Source organism: Camelus ferus, chromosome 8 (assembly GCF_009834535.1).
Source record: "Camelus ferus isolate YT-003-E chromosome 8, BCGSAC_Cfer_1.0, whole genome shotgun sequence".
Taxonomy (NCBI): Eukaryota; Metazoa; Chordata; class Mammalia; order Artiodactyla; family Camelidae; genus Camelus; species Camelus ferus.
Genome location: NC_045703.1, coordinates 22,717,711 through 22,734,119, shown reverse-complemented (window position 1 = coordinate 22,734,119; position 16,409 = coordinate 22,717,711). Strand labels below are relative to the sequence as shown.

At 37.9% G+C, this 16,409-nt stretch overlaps 1 long non-coding RNA gene and 2 other non-coding genes across 3 annotated transcripts; all 3 read left to right on the top strand.

Moving 5' to 3' along the window:
* The first annotated feature begins 257 nt into the window (after positions 1-257).
* On the top strand, positions 258-2,082 carry LOC106728897. The gene is made up of 5 exons (XR_001365178.2): positions 258-336; positions 1,011-1,085; positions 1,166-1,238; positions 1,514-1,580; positions 1,797-2,082. It is a non-coding gene; the product is annotated as an uncharacterized LOC106728897 (long non-coding RNA).
* Positions 1,348-1,417, top strand: LOC116665579. Its single transcript, XR_004322236.1, has one exon. It is a non-coding gene; the product is annotated as a small nucleolar RNA SNORD50 (small nucleolar RNA).
* LOC116665578 lies at positions 1,632-1,701 on the top strand. The gene has a single exon (XR_004322235.1). It is a non-coding gene; the product is annotated as a small nucleolar RNA SNORD50 (small nucleolar RNA).
* Positions 2,083-16,409: the final 14,327 nt, after the last annotated feature.

Genomic DNA, 16,409 nt, shown 5'->3' with positions numbered 1-16,409 from the left:
TTTGAATTCTGGCGCCACTCCCGCGCCACGTAGAGCCAGACTCGGAAGCGACTTGTCGCAGCGCGCCAGCGGGCGCGCGCCCGGGACTAAACGTGCGCGCCGCGGAGGAACGGCGCGAGCACCACGCGCCGGAAAGAGTTCCCAAAAGAAAAGAGCCGCCTGGCGCGCTCTCGCTCTGTCTCGACAGGAACAGGCCACGCCCCCGTGCGCTCCAGTCCAATAGCTGCGAGAGGGAGGGGCGGCCTCGTTCTGACTCAGGAGAGGCTATATAAGGAGCTGCTGGCGGAATCGCTCGGTCTTTTACGTCGGGACCTGAGGGTTGTTCGGTGCTTGTAGGTAAGTGGGCCGCGCGGGAGGTTATCCGAGCGAAGGTGGGTGGCGCAGATTAGGTTGGGGCCTACGGGAATGTGAAAAGGTTTCAGAGATTTGAGCTTGGAGTGCTTTGTGTTGAAGCCGTGCACGTGGGAAACATGCCGCGGGCCACCACGTGTACCGAGTCGTGGTGGCGGTAGGCTTCGAGCTTAGGCGTGGGGAGGTTGCCGCTAGTGGCCACGGGCGCTGTATGCGGCCCGATTGCCAAATCCCGGCAGCCGGCTGGCTGAGCCTGAGCGGCGGCAAGAAAACAACCACATTCCTGGGATTTAGGGCGGGGAGTTAATCTTAAGAGCCAGAGGCCTTTGTTGGTATGCTGTCTTCCATCGCCAGATCAACGGTTATTTCAAAACGGGAGGCCTTGGCTGCGTGAGACTAAATTGCACTGTGCCCAGGTGGCGCTGTGTGCAAATCGAATTAGTGAAGAGGAGGGTTTTCGTACTTGAAAATCTTGGACGTTCTGTGAGAATGCTTAATTTTAAACGTTGATTCCCCCGCAGGAACAGTGACACGCTGTAATGGAGCTGTTATGTAGAGATGCTAAGATACGAGTTGAGCTGGGTTTTTTAACTGTGGAAGTAAACCTGTTGATTTACAGGAAAGATGGTGGTGCATCATTTGGAATTTGCTATTTTTAGATGCAGAGGAAAATTCCAGAAATGGGAAAATGTTTGCTGGAAAATTACTTGGTCGGAACTTGACAGTCTTACCAGGTATGTGTTGGACCACTGCTTTTGAGTCTAGTATTCAGTTCATAAGTAGATTAAATGAGGAATTTTTTGTCCTTGAGCAGAGTCCTGGGGTTGTGAATACTAATGAAGCTACGGATGTCACTGGTGACCAGCTTCATTTTAAATTAAAGTAAGGTAATGTGGTTTACAACATCTATAGCATTTCTAATATAGTGCTTGTCTTTTAATGTTGTATTTGTTTATGGTAAATGTCAGTGTGATGTAGCTTACTGGATTTTGGTCTGATCAGTGATGAAACCTATCCTGAAGCTGACTACCTGAAGAAAAGCATGTACGGATTCGGCTTCTGAGATAAGACCAATATGTAGATATGAAATAATATATTTTTGTTGCCTGGATTTTGTAACTGTAAACTGTTAACTCGGTAATTTTTTTTTCTCTGCCAACAGTGAGGGGTCGCTGTCTGTCTACTGAAAGGCTAGTTTGCTGTGAAATTCCTAAGCTGTAAACATTTTTGTGAGTAGAGATATTTTGCTTGACAATCAGTGACTATTGTGTCCTTGGTCTTATCTATGATGATCCTATCCCGAACCTGAATTTCTGTTGAAAAAACTTACACGGATCTGGCTTCTGAGATAGACCATTTTAAGGACAATGGTATTCTTAAGGATTTTTTTTAACTTCTTTTGACGTTGATAGTCTTGTAAAACTCAAGTGTTTTTCCTTTTCTAGGGCTAGACAAGATTTACTTGTCTGTAATATGAAAAACTGATGATCAGGAAAAGCTCTTCATTTTGTGGACATGGAAAGAAAAATACCAAGACGGACTATATTAATGTTGTAAATGGATTTCTGAACCAATATCAAATCTAGATTAATGCATCCATAAGATTCAAGCCATTTCTATTTAATCATTTCACTACCCTAGAGTCGTAACCTGTTAACCAGTGTATTATTTCCTAGCTCTGAAGCTTGTTTTTTGATTATCCAGCCTTGAAATTAAATAATTTTGAATGAATGTTTGGCCTTTGGTCACCTGTTTGAATTTAACATGGATAATTATAATTACAGCCAAGTGAAGATTTATACTAACTATTGTGGTGCTAAGCATTACTGAATGGAGGTGAGAGCGAAGTGGAGAGACAGACTGAGGGTCAGAATGTCATGCATCAAGATGATAAATCTGATTACTAGCTAAATTATGGAGTATTTCGTCCTAGTGCAATAGTAACATGAAACAGTGTTTGCAAAAGTGGGGAAAAGTAATACTGAAAGTTAAGGAAGAGAGCACTGCGTAACAGTTAAGGGTCATGAAGGAAGGTCATTGGTAAAATCTGGGTTGAAACTGGTCAGGCATGATAAAGAATGGATTTAGCATAAGCAGTAATAGCATCCAATATAACCAAGGTGGTTGGGCCCCATGCATTGTCATTTTCCTTAAATAGCTGCATGAATAATTGTTCCCAAGCCTTATTTAAATGTCAAAATCAGAATACAAATGTTCTTGTCATCTTAAAATGAACTTTTTGTTCAAATGTTTATTTGCCTGCCTTAGTGAAAAGAATTTGATTTGGGTCCCATGCAGCTCAGGAGAAGTTCAGAAGATTGATAAGCTTGTAGTTAAGTGGCCAGGCACAGAGTGAATCTGTTCCAAGTATTAAGACTTTCCAAAATAAACCTCTGGAAGTGATTCTTGCAGCCATATTAAAAAACAATGTTCGTGTGACCATACAGAGAAAACATTCAGTATTTTGAGTATCTACATTATTAAACTAGGTGAGTAATTCCACAAATAACACAATCAAGTATAATTCTAGGAAAATGAGCCTTAGCAGATACTTTGAGGCAAATTAAGGGACCTTATGAAATCTAGCAGTGGAAAAAAATGTCATTCAGCACAGTGGTTTGCACATATGACTGTATCTTAATACTGCCAGAAGCTGAGCTGTGGGACCTTAAACAGAAAATACATTCAAGGGAGGATCCAGTGAGATGTATAAGAAATGTGATTGACAAAATCGTGACTATTACAAATCCTACAGTTCTTGAGGCTATGAAATTAATAAACCATTTCCATGTGTAGTAAGATAATATTTCAATCACTGGCACCTTATCTCCTTGGCATTTTGTTGTGCAGTAAAAGTGAATAATGAATGATTCAAAAGACCAATTGGGGTCTACACAAAACTTTCAGAGAAAACTGCCCTTTTATCAAAGTTGGCAAAGATAACTTAAAAACAAGGCACATGATGAAATAAAACTTAGCATTTACAGCCTGTTGACCTCTTTCTGCAGTCCCTTCTGGTTTTGTTCCTTTCCCTTTCTGTCTTGTAAAATACATTTCCTTAGTTGATAAAGTCCAAAAGTGCATATACTTCTGTGTTTTTGATGGAGGTACTGGGGATTGAACCCAGGGCCTCTTGCATGCTAAGCATGCACCCTACAACTTGAGCTATACCCTCTATATGTCCTCTTTATCAATAGTTATGCAAGGTTCCAAGAAAAAAAGCAAACTGCAGAATACTTAGTGAGATTGAACTAGTGGTACACTCAGGCATAAGAAGCACTGACCAAAAATAGTAAATCTAACCTAAGGGTGGTAAATTGAGAATTTAGGTATCTACTGGATAGATGTACAAATAAGCTGGAAGATAAGGCTGAAATATTAAAGTACTCTAAGATTTTTGAGCAAAGGAGCTCAAGCTATTCAGTTCCATAGAACCTTTCCAATAATGGAACCAGATCTTTGGTCTCATTCTCCCAAGTCCTGGCCTTGTCCCCTTACCACTAGTCCATTTCAGGTCCTGGCATGCCATGCATCTGACTTACAATAGAAAATAGATTTAATCTCATGGAGTCCCACATTCAGTACAGTATAATCCAATGTACTTGGGAATTTTATCTTACTAGTTAGGCTTACTAGTTGCTTCTAGTTTTCAAGACTATCAACAATGGAAAAAGCATTTCAGAATACTCAAACTTATTTGAAGAAAATGTTTACAAATAGAGTGCATTACTGAGGTCAAGAAATTTGGATGAACCCTTGTCTATTGAACTATTGAAAATAAACAGTGAATAGTCCATTTTTAAAGTGTATAGTTTGATTAGCCTTTCCATAAGTATGCACCTATGAAACCATTATCATAATCAAAATAATGGTTAAGTCTATCTCTCCCAAAAGTGCCTTTTTGCAGAGGCTTGATTTTGAGCATGTTAGGTTTGAGATGGCATGTGATACCCAAATGAGTTTTTGAGTTATATACAAAAGTCTGGAGTTCAGGGGAGAGATCTGAACTGGAGAAATAAAGTGAGGCGTCATCAGCATGTGGATGGTATATTTAAGACCATTAAGATTAGATAAGATCACCAAGGGAGTAGAAATAGAGATGTGGTCCAAGAGTTGATCCCTGGGACATTCCAAGAGTAAGACATTCTAGTTCAAATCCTAGAGATTTTTTTGTACCAACAAATAAAAACTGTGAAGCAAAATCTGTTAAGTTCAACTGCCCTAACTGAAACAAACTAGATGAAAAGGGAGTTCCGGAAAGCAAGGATGAGAACTAAGCAAATAATTGCTTGGGGTAATGGGGCTGGAGATTGCCTTGTATTTAATGCAGAGCATTGGTCAGCATGAAAATTGGAGGAGTCAATATCTGAAGACAATTTTGTAAGGTATCAGGCAAAATGGTCTGCAGAAGAGAGCAAGATGAGGAATTTAGGTACTAAGTATGATAAGGGTTTTCATCAAACACTGCACTTAGAAAAGTGGAGTTGACTACAGACAAGTTAGAGGTTTGCCTTGCAGTGCTAAAATGCTTCATGAGGCTGAAAATTACCGAGTGTATAATCAGCATGATTCTTCACTATTCTCCTTTGTGGTTCATCCACCATGGAGCAGAAAGCAGATCAGTGGATTAATTCAAAATTAGGGATAAACTGGCCAGGAGGAGCAGAGCAGTGATGGGCCTATTGAGGGTGTAGATGAAAGTGTTAAAATTATTGACCTTGAGATCTAGGCTGATTAGGAGGAAAAACTAGTGCTGGAAAACTGTCCTAGGTAATGACAAAGATCAGATGTACCGCAGAAAGATAATGAAAATGAGGTAAAATAAGATCCTCTCCAGTTATACTACAAAATGATACATAGCATGTTGTATTTCTGATTAGTGGTTTATCTCTCTCTGGTCTTTGAGTTTTTTGCAAGCAGAAACTGTGCCCTTTAATCTCTTAAACTCTGTGCCTAATACAATGTCCCATTAAGAATTTGTCTAACATGGAAGCATCCTAAATGTCCATCGAAAGATGACTGGATAAAGAAGATGTGGTATGTGTGTGTGTGTGTGTGTGTGTGTGTGTGTGTGTGTACACACACACACACACTGGAATACTACTCAACCATAAAGAAGAATGAAAGCACCATTTGCAGTAACATGGATGGACCTAGAGATTATCATACTAGGTGAAATAAGTCAGAAAGGACATACCATGTGACATCACTTATGTGGAATCTAAGATATAACACAAATGAACTTATTTACAAGACAGAAACAGACAGACAGACATAGAAAACATGGTTACCAAGGGGGAAAGGGTGGGGAAGGGATAAATTAGAAGTTTGGGATTAGCAGATACTACTATATATAAAACAGATAAACAGCAAGTTCCTACTGTATAGCACAGGGAAATATACTCAATATCCTGTAATAAGCCATAATAGAAAATAATATGACAATGTATATATATGTGTCTGTAATATATATATATATAGCTGAATATATATATATTATATATATATATAATATATATATATCTGAATCACTTTGCTGTACACCAGAAACTAACACAGCATTGTAAGTCAACTGTACTTCAATTAAAACTTTTTTTAAGTTTAAAAAAGAATTCGTGTAATTAAATGAAATTCAGTACATATATTTAACGTGGACAATGGTGGTATGATTTAGGTTCTCCACAAGAGATAAAAGAAATGAGAAAAGTTGGAAGCTGTGACGGACTTGATATTTGTGTCCTCCCCAAAATTCACATGTTGAAGCCCTAAACCCAGTGTGGCTATATTTGAAGATGGAGCCTCAAAAGAAGTAATTAAGCTTAAAAATGATGTCATAAGTGTAGGGCCCTTGTCCAGTAGGATGAGTGTCCTTTTAAGAGGAAGTACCAGAGAACTCACTCTCTCCCCGTCTCCATGTGCACTCACAAGAAAGTGGTCATGTGAGGACAGTGTGTTGGCTGCTGCCTACACACCCAGACAGGAGGCCTTGGAATGATACCTACCTGGCAGGCACCTTGATCTTCGACTTTACAGCCTCCAGAGCTGTGAGAAAATTATTTCCTATTGTTTAAGCCACCCAATCTGGTATTTCGTTACGACAGTTTTAACAGACTAAGGCGGAAGGAAAGGATAAATGGCCATTGCTAAAATTTGTGGAGTTTATATGTCTAGACAATTATGAATAATAACTGTGAGAAAAGTCCACACAATATCTCTCTGGTTTTATACATTTTCCCTTTAAGTTTTTATTTATTACATTGGAATGATCTACAATGCACTTTCTTATTGAATACTAACACAGCAGCCACTCACAAAGCTTTGTACCTGTTTCAACATCAAGTTCAATTATTTGAGAAATGGACAGTTTTTCAATTAAAAAAACTCAGTAAAGAAATTAGAGGTTGAAATTAAACTATCTGAGAAAGTGAATGTTTTCTGAAGTCTTATGCTTCACAGGAGAAACTTTAACGAATGAAATTAGTTCCTTTGTAATTATTTCATATAATAAAAAATGGTTTAAGCTTACTAGATATTTCAGTGTAAAATTTCCTTTTTCTAAGAATACGTATATATGTATAACTGAATCATTATGCAGTACACCAGAAACTAACACAACTAATTCAACTACAATTTAAAAAAAAAAAGTGGGGGCATCTTAAAAATTTTTAACTAGAAAATTTTTATTGAAAAAGCATATCATGAACTGCACAAACCTTAGAGTTTTATTTTGACAAATCTGTCAAGTGATAATACACCAGAAGTTACAGAAATTTCTATCACCCCAGAAATTTTCCTCTTATACCTTCCCCTGCCCCTCTGCAGAGGAAACCACTATTCTAACACATTTTTACCATAATGGGATTTAACTTGTTCTAGAACTTCACACAAGTGAAATCATACGGTATGTACCCTTTCACGTCTGGCTTCTTTGGTTCCACATAATTGTTTGAGATCTAGCTGTGGTGTTGCTTGTCATTTTCCCTTTTTAATGCAGGGATTTACTCCACTGTATTGTCCTACCACAGTTTGTTTATCCACCATCCTGTTGGGTTCATTCTAATTTTTGAGTATTAGGAATACAGTTGACATGAAAAAAATTTTCCCTTTTCGATGTGAACATTAAGACTGCAAAAAAACCCTTAACTTTTTGGTAACTGATAGGTCATACCTGTTATGATTTTTTAAACTAATGAAAAATACTCAGTATAAAATAGTGACTGATATTCCTGTACGTCTTGCTCTTTTTTCACAGTACTTTGACATACATTAGCTTGGTTGCTCCTACAGTAGCCCTAGAAGTGGGCATTATTAGTAATTATACATTTTAGATGTGAGCAAACTGAGAGACTTTAAATACAGGCTGCTTAAGGTCTAGATCGCTGGAAGGAATGATTTCATCATTATCTGTACTTTGCACATATATAATATATATTTTTTAATTTGGGTGCCACATTTAAGAAAACAGTGACAAACAAAGCATAAAGACAAGGGTTTGGAAACCATGTCATTCTGGGCAATATTAAAATATTAAAATGACTTGGAAATATATATTTTTTTGGCAGGGGGCAGATATTTAGGTTTATTTATTTTTAGTGGAGGTACTAGGGAATGAACCCAGGAGTTTGTGCATGCTAAGCATGCACTCTACTACTTGAGCTATACCCTCCCTCTGACTTGGAAATATTTAATCTGAAGAAATGAAAATCAAGGGAAAGCATGATGACCATTTTTAGATATTTAAAAGTATATCATGTGGGATGATAGTAATATCAGTAATAACCGCACGTGGTAAATACTATGATTGTGCCCATTTTACAGATGAGGAAACTGAAACTTAGAAAAGTAACGTAATGAAGGTCACATAGGAAGTGAGGGAATTAGAACTAAAAATCTGGCAAAGTCAAAGGATGGTGTTCTTACTCCACTAAATACCTTCCCGAGTGGAGTAGTTAACTGAAGTGTTTCTCTAGAAGACACAAAGGAGATCAATGAAATAAATAAAAAGAGGCAAACCACAGCTCAACCTAAAAATGAACTTTCCAGTAACAGAACATACCGTATCATGGTCTCCTGTCCCAGTGAGTTGAAGGCAGGAGGCTGGCCCTAGTCAACTTCAAAGACTTTTCCAAATCTAAATTCAAATTCTTGACTTGCCCAAGGTAATCCCGCTGGTTAATGATCAAACTGACAGCCAACATCTTCTACCCGTCTCTCAATCCAGTGTTCAATCCCCTATTAGTGTGGTGCCCCAATTTTTTTCCCAGCAAAAATTTAAATTTTCTCAGAATTCATTAATCTATGGGTATGGAAAAGACCATACAAATCAAATAACTTTAATCAACTATTTTATACATAGGTACAGTTTGGGGCATGTTGCTAATAGTTGGTCAATTTAGTTACATTATTGGGAACATGGGCCTTAAGCAGACTAAACTTCTCTGGGGCAATAGTAAGGTGTATTCTTTGAGGTACATCTCAATTCTGATTTTTTATTTTCATCACCAATGGAGACTCTCAGTTTATATTACATTTCTTTTTCAAAAATGAATGCAGAAACATTGCTCAGGGTCTGATCACATGCCTAGAAATGTCAATTGATAGTTTTGAAATTCGTGGACTTGTTTCCATAAGTCTAGATATAGCTCAGTTTCTTGATGAATGTTGTTTGCTTTAAATTCAGTCTGTTCCTTTGAAGATCAAGGCACACTGACAATTTACATGTGTGGTGATTCAGAAATATCCTAAGGTTTCACTCATTTGTTCACTGAACAAATAGGTCCCGAATAGCTACCATGTGCAGAATGTCCTAAGCACAACCGTGAACCAAATGACCAAAATTCCTGCCCTTGTGGAGCTTACATTTTAGGAGGAGGAGAATAAATAGATAAATCATAAAGTATATGAGAGAATGAGAAGTGATATGAAAAAAAAAATAGAACACAGGACATTGAGGGTGGGTTGGGGAGGTAAGTAGTCCTGTGATTTTTAAATAAAGTTGACAGGATAGGCTTCAATGAGAAGGTGAGATTTAGCAAAGACTTACAGAGTGAGGGATTGAGCTCTGCACGTATCTGAGCAGAGGGCATTTCCACGGAAGCAGCCCAAAGACAGGTGCATGTGTGGTAAGGAAAGAAAAGAAACAGGGCATGCAGATCATGTCGGACCTCATGGGTCCTTGAAAGGATTTTGCTCTGAGTTAAATGAGAACCGCCGTAAAAGAAGATACAGAAACTGAAAGTGTGATTCACATGCATCAAAACCTGTGAACAATACACCTATAACCCAGATTGTCATCGCTGCCATTTACTATTAAAAGAAAACAAGACTCCTTGGAGAAATGACTGGTTACAGATCTGAGGCAAGAAATGGACAAGATGAGCCTTCTGCATCCTGCTGTAGAGTAGGAGAACGAGGAAGTTATCAGACCATTGGTGGTGTTTGAACGGAACTCAGGAGCCAGTTTGGAGCATCTCCTACTGTCCAAATATGGAAATGTAGGCTATTATCAAAGATAATAACTACAATAGATTGAAATACATGAGATATGTTCAAATCTGAGGATTCATAATGATACGTTAAAAAATAAAAACTGGTTTTGATGCTGTTAGAAGATGGTAGTGAACCAACTTACCGATTTCAGAACTGGTAAGTAAAGGGACTTTCCAACACCAACTGCAGTAACGGACAATCAGATAGAAAGCGAGAAAGTTCCTCTTTATTGGTGCATCCAGGTCAATAACTGAAAAAGATTGACATAATTAAGGTATCACCATTTTGTAACATCTCATGAATTAATGTATTAGCTATGATCACCCATGGGGGCTAACATCAAAAAAAAGAGAGGCAACCTGAGTCTAAGTGGCTGTTTGGAGATTTTGGGGTCAGGTCAATGACATGCTACTTAAAAATTCACTTTCCACAGGAAATATGGTTTAATTTTTTTCCAATGAAGATGATATATTTATCCAAAGTATTGGCACTCTCCATTCTTGAAATTGTCACACATCTGCAAGATGTCTGATCTAGCTTCCCAGAAAGAGTTCCCTTGGGTAAGTCTAACAAACAATACTCCAAAAAGCTAATTATTGACACGAATGAAATAACATGAGATTTATCACTTCAGCTTCAGTGGCATCTTGAGGAGGTAAGCTTGTTACATAAACTTTAAACACTTTTATCAAGTAGTGATATCAGCCCTGCCCATAGTACTGTTGTCTATCTTACTAAACAGCCATATCTCAGGAAGTACAATACACTCAATCTGTGTTAATGTTTATTCTAGATTTATGGTTAATAGATGATTCATATAATAGTACCTCAAACTTCTTTGAATATTCTTCTTAACTTAAAATAAATATAACGTATTCCATGAAACAAATAAAAGAAACTGTCTCCTATGCAACTTTTAATGTGCCATTTACTTGGTATTTTAATTATTTATCAAATTTTAACTTGAATAAGGAACAGATCTGTATAAACAACAAGGTCTACTTTTTAGCACAGGGAACTATATTCAATAGCTTTAATAACCTGTAAAGAAAAAGAATACATATGTAGGTATAACTGAACCACTATGCTGTACACCAGAAACTAACACAACATTGTAAATCAACTATATTTCAATATTAAAAAAAAAAAAAAGAACAAATCTGCAGAACACAAACTTCTTGAGTAAGTAAAATTTTTTTTTTTCAGTTTTAGGTATGGGGTTCTGGGGTGTTTAAATGCACCTAATTTCCCAAAGTTTGTGTATTTGTTTTTCTTGTTTACTTATTAAAAATTATAAAAAGATATCTTATAAAATGTAAAAATAAGATATTAAGCATATAATTAAAATAACTCACAATGTGACCATTTAGAGATAACTACTGTAAAAGAATTAATGTAATTTTTCTATGCAAATATAAATATAAATAAAATTTAAATTTTACTGTATGTGGTTTTGTTATCTTGATTTTTTTAATTTAATATTCTATAGTGCCAATTTTCAATGCCATTAAACATTCTTCTACTCATTGTTCTCATTGGCAACATGGAGAACATTTCATTTTTATGGATATTTGATTCCCTAAGACTAGAAATTTTGATTGCTTTGAATTTTATCCTGATGACAAATTTTACAGCAATGAAAATTCCAAAAGGGTACTGCTGTACCAGTTATCTCTGGTAGTGGGTTTATATTACCATTCAAGAATTAAATGCGTCAGGTAACCAACCTATCTTGTCATATTCATATTTAGCCATCCTGGTCCAAACTACCTCTGCAACAAGTGCTCTCTCACCCAGCCTTTTCCACTATCCAGTCTACTGCACGTTCTTAATCATGTTTTTGGGCACTCGTTCCACCTACTTGCACTAATTAAAATATGGTTCTCCCCTCAGGGCACCGCTTCCCTTTGCAGGCTTCTTAAGTTCTCTCCTTCAGATGTGGAAGTAAAGGTCAATATCTTCCTTGCTTCCTACTGCCACTTCTTGACAATTATTCTTCCATTTTTATGTACAACCCCCTGATTTTTTCACCCTCATCCCACCTGGCTTGCCACCCTTTGTCCTGACAAGGCTGTTGTTTTCCAAATTTCTAATTACTGCTTCTAATTGATTTTGAAGAGTTCAGGACCAGGTTTACTGTCCTATTTTATGATATCTTCCCCAAGGTCTACACGTCAATGTCCAAGCAATCTGGCTTCTCCACACCCAGCATTCTCACCTGAGATCCACTGGCCATCCCTGAGGAGCTACGGATAGAATTTGAGAGTCTACTAGTTGAATACTAATACTAATTGAAATTTAGCATTTCCTTTGATAATAAAGTAGGCAAGATACCACAGATTTATTAGCAGTATCTATGGCATTGTCAACAACAGAAAACACAGCTGTTTTTATCTATATTACAGTTCACATCACATACAAATATTTCAAATTTTCATTTACGTTTATTTCTACCTAGAAATGATGGTCCTTTTTGCTAGATCTTGTTCTTTTAATACGAAGAAGCACATTATTTTAGTCCATTCAGGGTGCTACAACAAAACACTACATATTAGTGAGCTTATAAATGACAGAAATTCATTTCTCACAGTTCTGGAAGCTGAAAGTCTAAGATCAGGGCGCCAACATGGTTGGGTGAACGCTCTTTTCTGGGTCACGGACTTCTCATTGTACCTTCACATAGTGAAAGTGGGTGAGGGAATTCTGTCGGGTCTCTTTCATAAAAGCTCTAATCCCATTCACGGGAGCTCCGCCCTCATGACTCATTATCTCCGGAAGGCTCAACCTCCTAACACTATCACATTGGTGTTAGGATTCCAGTATTTGAGTTCTGGGGAGACACAAACATTCAGATCTTAGCAGGCATACACTTGGTTTATTTAAATGTTTTGGTAACTATATTTTAATGTAAGGGTATTATGCTAAGTGAAATAAGTCAGACAGAGAAAGACAAATACTTTATGATATCACTTAAATATGGAATCTAAAAAATACAACAAACTAGTGAATATAACAAAAAAGAAACAGAGTGGCGGGGGGAGGGTATAGCTCAGTGGTAGAATGCATGCTTAATATGCACAAGGTCCTGGGTTCCATTGCCAGTACCTCTGTAATAAAAAAAAAAAGTAAATAAATAAAAATAAACCTAATTACCTTCCCCCACCAAAAAAAAAAAAAAAGAAAGAAAGAAAATGTAAAAGGAATAAATATTAAGAAAAAAAGTCTCAAAGAGTCTAAGGCTATTAAAAAAAAAAAACAGTCACAGATATAGAGAACAAAATAATGGTTACCAGGAGGGAGAGGGAGAGGGGGAGGGGAAATAAAGGGATAAAGAGTTAAGAGGTACAAACTACTATGTATAAAATAAACTACAGGAATATATTGCATGACACAGAGAATATAGCCAATGTTTTATAATAATTATAAATAGAATATAACTTTTAAAAATTGTGAATCACTATATTACACATCTGAAACATAATATTATACATCAACTAAACTTCAGTAGAAAAAAAAAGAAACTCTCATTATACATATCAAAATTGTCTTTAACTTTCCTTCCTATCTAGCCTAATTCTGAGACTTACCAGTGGGTCTCTCATGCCAATATTCTCTATCCCCTTATCCCTGTTGTCTTTCCTGGGCTACTACGTGGCAGTACCCCAACTATAGATGAACCCCACCATTTGCCTTGCTGCAGAAATCACACAGCAGGGCAGATTTATGCCACGATATCTCATGGTCTCCAACCCCAACTAGCCCTCAGTGCAACCAGGCAGTCTTCATTTCCCTTGTCAGTTTTCCTTCCCATTTCTGGCTTCCTTTCTCTTCCATACCTCTTTACTCTTCCCTCCCCTTCCTCAACTCTCCCCTCAGGTCAGCAGAGATTTCACCCTCTTCCCTCTTTGTGGAGAATTTTGAAGACTTCAGATGACAATTTCCTTACATGAACCATATTACGTACCCACTGGTTTTTTCCTTCCATGTCACTATAACGGAATGATGTCCCTCCTCTGGTCTAAGGCAAACTCCTCTTCTAGTTCTCCAAATCACATTCATCCATTCAACAAATATTGAATCGTGATTTGTCCCTTGCTGAAAAAGATATGTTGAAGTCCTAAACCCCAGTACCTCAGAATGTGACTGCATTTGGAAATAGGGTCTTTGCAGATATAATTAGCTAAGATGAGGTCATACTTGATTAGGGTGAAGCACTTATCCAATATGACTGATGTCCTTATAAGAAGATGGTCATATAAAGACAAAAGCACAGAGAGAATGTCATGGGGCAATGAAGGCAGAGATTAGAGTATACAGCTGCAAGCCAAGGAAAGCCAAAGGTTGCCCAGATACCACCAGAAGCTAGGAAAAGGCATGGGCATTTTCAGAGGGAGTGTGACCGTGATAACACCTTGATTTCAGACTTCTGGCCTCCAGAACTGTGAGACCATACACTTCTGTTGTTTTAAGCTTCCCAGTTTGTGGTACTTTGCTACCCTGACCTTAGGAAACATATATACCGTTTTCAGCGCAAATCATGAACAAAACAAAGATCACTGCCCTTGTTGATGGAGCTTATCTGCCCTCTTAAAAACCTGGATAAAAAGATGATCACTTTTTTCTTCTCCACCTTCAATTTCTCCCTCTCTCCTGGCTTCTCCCAATTTCAGGTGTCCCATATCTTTTTATATAAAAATTAAACCATCACTTGCCTTCACGTTCCCTTCTAGCAGGTTATTCCTTGCTCCTCTTTTATAGCCCATTCCTTGAAATAGTCGTCTATACCTCTCATCATATTTTGACCTCCTACTCACATTCAGCCCTTTGTCTTCTCACCTTTGTCCTCATCATTCCACTGAATTTCATTCACTAGATGACCTTACCACTAAATCCAATGGAATCTTGAGCTCCCTCTCAGCAGCATCTGAGTGTGTCGACCACTTCCTTCTTCCTGAAACGCTCTTTTTCTTTCGAGTCTGTGACACGAGCCTCTCCTATATTTTCTCCACATTTTCTGACTACCTCTTCTCAGAGCCTTTGAAGACACTTCTTCCACATAAACACCGGTGTTCCTTATGGTTCTATGCTGGGTCCCTTTCTTGTCTTACTTTACAACATACTTCCTAAACAATCTTTTTTATTTCTGTGGCTTTAGTCACCATCCCTATTTGGATGACTTCCAAATCAGTAACTCTGGTTCATATCTCTTTCCAGAGACTCAAACCTGCTGTCTATGAACATCCTGCCATGTGATACATATATCTCAAACCCAACATTTTTTGCTTCCTTCCCATTCCTCCTTTCCAATTCTTTCTCCAGGAATTCCAGGACCAGAAAATGGCACTTCTATTCCTGCTATTGCCAAAGCCAGACCTTGGAATCGTTCTTATCTCTCTTGTGCCTCTACAACCAAGTAGTGTACACATGCTACTGGTCTGGCAGCCCAACTATTTCTTAAAACCATCCTCTTTCCCGCATTTTCAAGGTTACTCCTTTAGTCTCAGCCAACATCCTCTCTCCGTTTGATTATTACACTACCCTCTTTACTGGTCTTCTTGCCTCCAGGGTTGCTCTCAGGGCCAGTTTCGGGTGCGGATGACCTGCGTCGTTTGCACTGGCCCTGGGCTCAAATGAGCCCCTCACTTGGTTTTATGCTTTGTTGTTGCCATTTTGAAATTCTTAATATTTTTATATTTGCGCTTGTATTTTGTAGGTGAAGTCCAATGGGACCATAGAGCATGTGAGGGAGCAGAGGAGATAAATGCAGTTTATGTGTCTGCCAGTTCATGCTGCTTCATTTCTATACAGTGGCCATGAGGCCTCATGAGCACAGAATCCTAGTGGCCCCACAATGTGTGAAAAGCTCAAAGTGAGTACAAGGTAAGTGTGTTAAATCTATGTCAGCACAGAAAGGCCATGGTTTCCACTAAGGAATCAGAACTTGTTTTGAAGGCAGAAAAAAGGCAATGGCATTCTAAGAACCATCAGTGACTGAGGACCCCTATCATAACCATTTTTAACTCATGTTACTTTCCTGTACTATCCAAAAGCTTATGCTGAAAATGATGACAGAAAGGAAGAGAAAGGGGGAAACCCATAATTCCTTTTCCTTTCAGACCCTCCTTAACTCAACGGTAAGCCAAAGATAGAACTTTGGTACTACTCAGCCACAAAAAAGAATGAAATGATGCCATCTGCAGCAATATGGATGGACCTGGAGATTATCAGACCAAGTGAAGTAAGTTACACAGAAAAGACAAATATCACATGATATCACTTATATGTAAAACCTTAAAAAAAATGACACAAATGAACTTATTTACAAAACAGAAACAGATTCACAGACATAGAAAACAAATTTATGGTTACCAAAGGGGGGAAGGGGGAGGGGGAGGGATAAATTAGGAGTTTAGGATTAGCAGATACACACTATTATATACAAAATAGATAAACAGCAAGGTCCTACTGTATAGCACAGGGAAATATATCCATTAGCTTGTGATAATCTAAAACGAAAAAGAATATATGTATGTGTAACTGCATTGCTATGCTGTACACCAGAAACTAAC